This window comes from Dioscorea cayenensis, chromosome 6, assembly GCF_009730915.1.
Source record: "Dioscorea cayenensis subsp. rotundata cultivar TDr96_F1 chromosome 6, TDr96_F1_v2_PseudoChromosome.rev07_lg8_w22 25.fasta, whole genome shotgun sequence".
NCBI lineage: Eukaryota > Viridiplantae > Streptophyta > Magnoliopsida > Dioscoreales > Dioscoreaceae > Dioscorea > Dioscorea cayenensis.
The window spans coordinates 21,025,671-21,031,789 of record NC_052476.1 but is presented as its reverse complement, the minus strand read 5'-3'; positions in this window follow the sequence as shown (position 1 = coordinate 21,031,789).

The window sequence follows — 6,119 nt, the reverse complement described above, 5'->3', positions numbered from 1 at the left end:
ATTAGCACACGTGGGAGAAATAAACACTAAAAAATATTAAAATAACAGGGGTTGTTTTCGAGGTTGGTTTTGTCGTTAAAGCAATTTTTGTAATTGTTGTTTATAACAACCTACAACATATTTTACGCTTTTGATGAGGAGAGATGGTGACGCCCTCCAAAATGGGTGGGAGAAGGACCATAACGCCTCCATGCCTTGTTCGTGAGGAAGACCAGGACAGCGTCCCTCGGGTAGTGCACGGCTCGGTGGCGGCGTGGATGAGGAGTACTTTCTCGCGCCCGACGTGAGTGGAAGCTTGGGAAGGGAAGGGAGGCGTTGAAATTTCCGATTTCTCTCAAGACACTCTACTAGTGATGATGTTCTAACCTTGACAATGATTATTTTACGAAAATTTTGAAATTTTTGTTGATTGTGACAATGAGTTTCACTTTTAATAATTATTAATCCATCGATGCTAAAACTTGTAAACTTTTTATTATAATTTTCTGTTTGTGAGTTTAGTTGTAACTGATTGGCATGTAATGAGAAATCACACAACTGCCGATCAAGGTTCGAGTGCAGCGGACCGGGCATCGACGGAGAAGGATGTGAGCGAGGGGGTCCAAAGGGTTTGCGTGCAGGTTGCGGGGTGCATCAATTTTTAAAATAATATAATTTTTAGTTATATATACGTGAAAATCAAATATTGAAAGGAATATAAAAGCATGATTTCTAAAAGATGTAGCTTAGTATTTTATATAAAATAAATATTATTGAATCACACCCACATTAAAAGATAGGAAATACACTTTAAATAACATAAAAATAAACTAATACTCTAAATTTGTTAAGAAGTATAAAATTTATTGTGACCTTGTTTTGCCTCATTACTATCGACATTGGGAACCCGGGTCCCTCAGGTCCTCGGCCCTCGGCCCCTCCAGGTCCCTCCGACGTCATGGCTTTTACACATAAAATGGAGTATGAAGCCTCCCGTCAAACATGGTAAGATTTTATATATGTACAGCATTGAGATTTTCAGATTGTATGTACTTCTAACGAAACACAAAGGGTAGAGGATAATGCCTTTCCGAGACTTTCCAGAGAGAAATTGAAAAGATTGGAATCTTTGTTCATGGATCGATCACGAGGCCATGATTTGGATATATATATAGTGTGATCGGATCGAGTTTCAAATAAGGAGAAAATCCCACCACGCATCAGTTCGAAACTATTCCTCCTAGTTCGTTGAAACGAAAGACAATGTGAGATCTAAGATATCAAATTGAGGTAGAGATCGACACTGGCTTTGATATTTTGAACGGGAAAGTTACTTTCAGGGGTGGAAACAATTCTACGAGAAATTTGCTAAAATATCTAAATTGACGGATGCGTTTGGCGAAATTCAAACTTAATTGTCGACTGAAAAGAATCATGCATCGGCGAATTGGATGCAATGAATTTACACTTTTAATAAACGTTATCAATCCATCAATGCTAAACTTGTAAACTTTTTATTATGATTTTGCTGTATTTGCTTAGCAAGTTTGAGATTTAACTATTAGCTTTGCAGGGAGAAATAAACACTAAAATATTCACTAACGAGGAGTTGTCGAGGTTGGTTTATGTCGTACGGCAATTTTTGCTAATTGTTGTATACCGAGCAACCTACAACTTATTTTCGCTTTTGATGAGGAGAGATGAGTGACCTCCAAATGGGTGGGGAGAAGGACCCATGGCGCCTCCATGCCCTTGTTCGTGTGAGAGAGACCAGCGGCGTCCCTCCGATGGTGGCGGCGGCTCGGTGGCGTGCGTGAGGATAGACGCTACTCGCGCGCATGGCGGGTGGAAGCTTGGGAAGAGAGAGGAAGGAGAGAAGCTGATTTACGAAATTTCGATTTCTCTCGAGAGACACTCTTATATAGGCGATGTTTCTAACGTGACAATGATTATTTTTGAGAATTTTGAAATTTTGGTGAAAGTGTGACAATGATTTACTTTTTATCAATTCAGCCAAAATCCGCCGGTGCTAAACTTGTAAACTTTTTATTATAATTTTACGTGTTGTAGAAAGTTTGAGTTTAACTAATTAGCATGTGGGAGAAATCACACAGCACCGCGATAGAGATCAAAGGTTTTCCCAGAACCCTTGGGCGGGCATCGACCGGGAGGAGAAGGGTCATGGTCGAGGTCAAGGGTCTCAAGCCGGGAGTTTGAACCCGTCCAATAATTTTAAAGCTAATGTAATGATTTATATATTAAATCAAATATTAAGAGAATAAAGAAAATACATGATTTCTATTTAAGCAAGTAATATTTTATATAAATGAGTATTGAATCACACCACATTAGGTAATCTGTAAATAACGTAAAAATAAACTAATATAAAATTTGTTAGGAAGTATAAAATTGTGTGTGACATTTGCCCTCGGCTACAGTCAGTCGGCGGTGAACCCGGTCCCTCGGTCCCTCAGCCCTCCAGGCCCTCCGATCCCTCCAGTACACTGGCACACATAAAGATGGGTCAGCAAATATAAAAATCACACAATCGAGTAAGATTTTATATGTACACACAACGACTGGGTTTTCAGATTTGTATTTACTTAACGGAAACACAGAATGAGATAATGCTCTCGGGGAGACTTCAAGAGGATTGAAAAGAATTGGAATCTTTGTTGGCGGATCAATCCCTGAGCCATGATTTGGATATATATAGTGGTGATTCGGAAGTTTCAAACCAAGGAGAGAAAATCCCACACCATCGATTTCCAGCTTCTTCCACTCCCAATTCATTGTTGACAAAAGACAATCGAATCTAAGATATCAAATTAAGAGTGAGGATCATGTAACTTTTGATATTTGAACAAGAGGATTAACTTTCAAAATTAGCAGAAACAATTCTACGAGAAATTGCAAAAATATCTAAATTATTGATTAACAATTGGCTTGAAATTCAAACAGCAATTGTTAAATGAAAGATCCATCGTCGAGGCGATTGTGACAGCCAGATTTCCCTTTTAATAATTATTAGCCATCAGTACTAAACTTGTAAAGCTTTTATTATAATGTAGCATTTGTAGAAGTTTAGATTTAACTATTAGCACTGCAGCGAAATAAACACTAAAATATTAAAATACTTGAGGTTTGTCGAGTGGGTTGGTTTATCGTTAAAGCTTAATTTTGTAATTGTTGTTTATAACAACTCTACAAACATATTTTACGCTTTTGATGAGGGAGATGGTGACCTCAGAGTATTAGGTGGGAGGAAGAAGGACCATAAGCGCCTCCATTCCTTGACCATGAGGAGAGAGACCATGGCGTCCCTCCGATGGTGGCGGCGGCTCAGCGTGGATAGAGAGTACTGGCCATGGCGAGGTGGAAGCTTGGGGAAGAGAGGAAGGAGGCGATTTGAAATTTGATTTCTCTCAAGACACTCTTATATAAATGAGTATTTTCCTAACTTATGACAATGATTATTTTGAAATTTTGAAATTTGGTGATTATGACAATGATTTACTTTTAATAATTATTAATCCATATCGATGCTAAACTTATAAACTTTTATTATAATTTTCGTATTTGTAGAAATTTAGATTTAACTTTTTTTTAATTAGCATATGGGAATCACACAACTTTGCAAAAGAAAAAAATCGAGAGTTTTCAGACGCAGATGGTAATCGACCGGAGAAGGGTATGATCAGTCGAGGTTCAAGCCCAGGTTGAGCCAAGGGGTCAATAATTTTAAAAATAATAATTTTAGTTATATATAATTCAAAAAAATCAAATGTTGAAGAATAAAAAATAAAAACGCAGTTTCCTAAAATTTAAGCAAGTATTTATATAAATAAATATTAGATCACACCCACATTAAAATAGAAATACACTAAATAACAAAATAAACTAATATAAAATTTATTGGGAAGTATAAAATTTATTATGACATTTTGCCCTCGACCCCTACCAATCGGCGGTAGGAACCGATCCCTCCACGATCCCTCAGGCCCTCGGCCCCTCTCCAGTCCCTCCGGCCGCCAAGCACACACACATAAAATGGGTAGCAAATATAAATCAAACATAGGTAAGATTTTATATGTACAACATTAAGTTTTCAGATTTATATTTACTTGGAAACACAAAAGAATTGAGATAAAATACACCCTTTCCAGGAGACTTCGAGAAAATTGAAAAGAGTGGAATCACATTCTTAGATAATCACAGGCCATGATTTGGATATATATAGTAGTGATGGAAGTTTCAAATACGGGGAGAAAATCCACCATCAATTCGACTTCTTCACTCCCAATTCCCCATTGACAAAGACAATACGAATCTAAGATGTCAAATTGAGTGAGATCAGCACCAACTTTGATATTTGAACAAGAGGATTAACAAAATTGAAACAATTCTACAGGGGTGCAAAAATCTCTAAATTAGCGGTTCTAACAATTGCTTGATTCAAACAATTTAAATGAAAGAATCATGCGCTCAAACGATTGTGACAATGGTTACTTTTAATTATAATCCATCATTATAAACTTATAAACTTTTATTATAATTTTTTATGTTGCTAGAAGTTTAGATTAACTTTTTATTACTTTAAGGAGAAATAAACACTAAAAATATTAAAATACTTGAGGTTGTTTCGAGGTTAGTTTTGTCGTTAAAGCAATTTTTGTAATTGTTATTTATAACAACCTACAACATATTTCGCTTTTGATGAGGAGATAGGCAGCCTCCAAATGGGTGGAGGACCATAAGCGCCTCCATGCCCTTATTGGTAAGGGAGACCAACGGCGTCCCTCCGATGGTGGCGGCGGCTCCGGTGGCGGCGTGGATGAGTGCTTTCACCAGCGCCTTGGCGAGTGGAAGCTTAAGGGAAGAGGAAGGAGAAGCGTTGAAATTCAGTTTCTCTCAGAACACTCTTATAAGCGGTATTTTCTAACTTGTGACAACCAATTATTTTGAAATTTTGAAATTTTTAGTGAGATTACTTAGTAATGATTTACTTTTAATAATTATTAATCCGCCGATGCCTAAACATAGCTTTTTACCCATAATTTCATTATTTGCTTGAAGTTTGAGTTAACTTTTTTTTTTAATTAGCATGGGAGGAAATCCACACAGCTTTGCAAAAAGAAAAAAAATCAAAGGTTTAAGGGCCAGCGGACCGGGCGTCGACCCCGGAAGGGAGTAGCTGATGGGGAAATTGAGGGTTGTTGCAGGTTGAACCGGGGTCAAATAATTTTTAAAATAATATAATTTTTTAAGAACTATATATAATTAAAAAAATCAAATATTAAGAAAAGAATAAAAATAAAAACATGATTTTTAAAAATTTAAGCAAGTATTTTATATAAATAAATATTGAATCACCACATTAAAATAGAAATACACTAAATAACACTTAAAAGCAAAGCTAATATAAAATTTATTAGAAATATAAAATTTATTGTAGTTTTACTCGGCCCCTACCAATCGTGGAACCGGTCCTCGATCCCTCAGCCCCTCAGCCCCTCCAGGTCCCTCCAGCCGCCAAGCACACACATAAAATGGAGTAGCAAATATAAATCAAACACTTCCAAGGAGTAGATTTATATATACAACGTGGAATTTTGATTTGTATTTACTTGAAACCTGAAAATGAGATAATACCTTTCGGGAGACTTCGAAAATTATGAAAAATTGGAATCACATTCCTTGAATCAATCCACAGGCCATAGTTTGGATATATATAGTAGTGATGGAAGTTTCAAATAGGGAAAATCCACCACCATCAGTTCGACTTCTTCCCTCCCAATTCATTGACAAAAAAGACAATACGAATCTAAGATATCAAATTGGGTGAGGATGTATAACTTTGATATTTGAACAAGAGGATTAACCAAGAAATTAAACAATTCTACAGAAATTGCAAAAATATCTAAATTAGCGGATTAACAATTTAGCAAATTCAAACAATTTATTGATAAAGAATCATCATCGAGCGATTGCAGAAACAGCCGTTTTACTTTTAATAATTATTAATCCATCGTACTAAACCCCACATAAACTTTTATTATAATTTTTGTATTTATAGAAGTTTGAATTTAACTTTTTAATAACACAGGGAGAAACCGACACTAAAAATATTAAAATAAGGG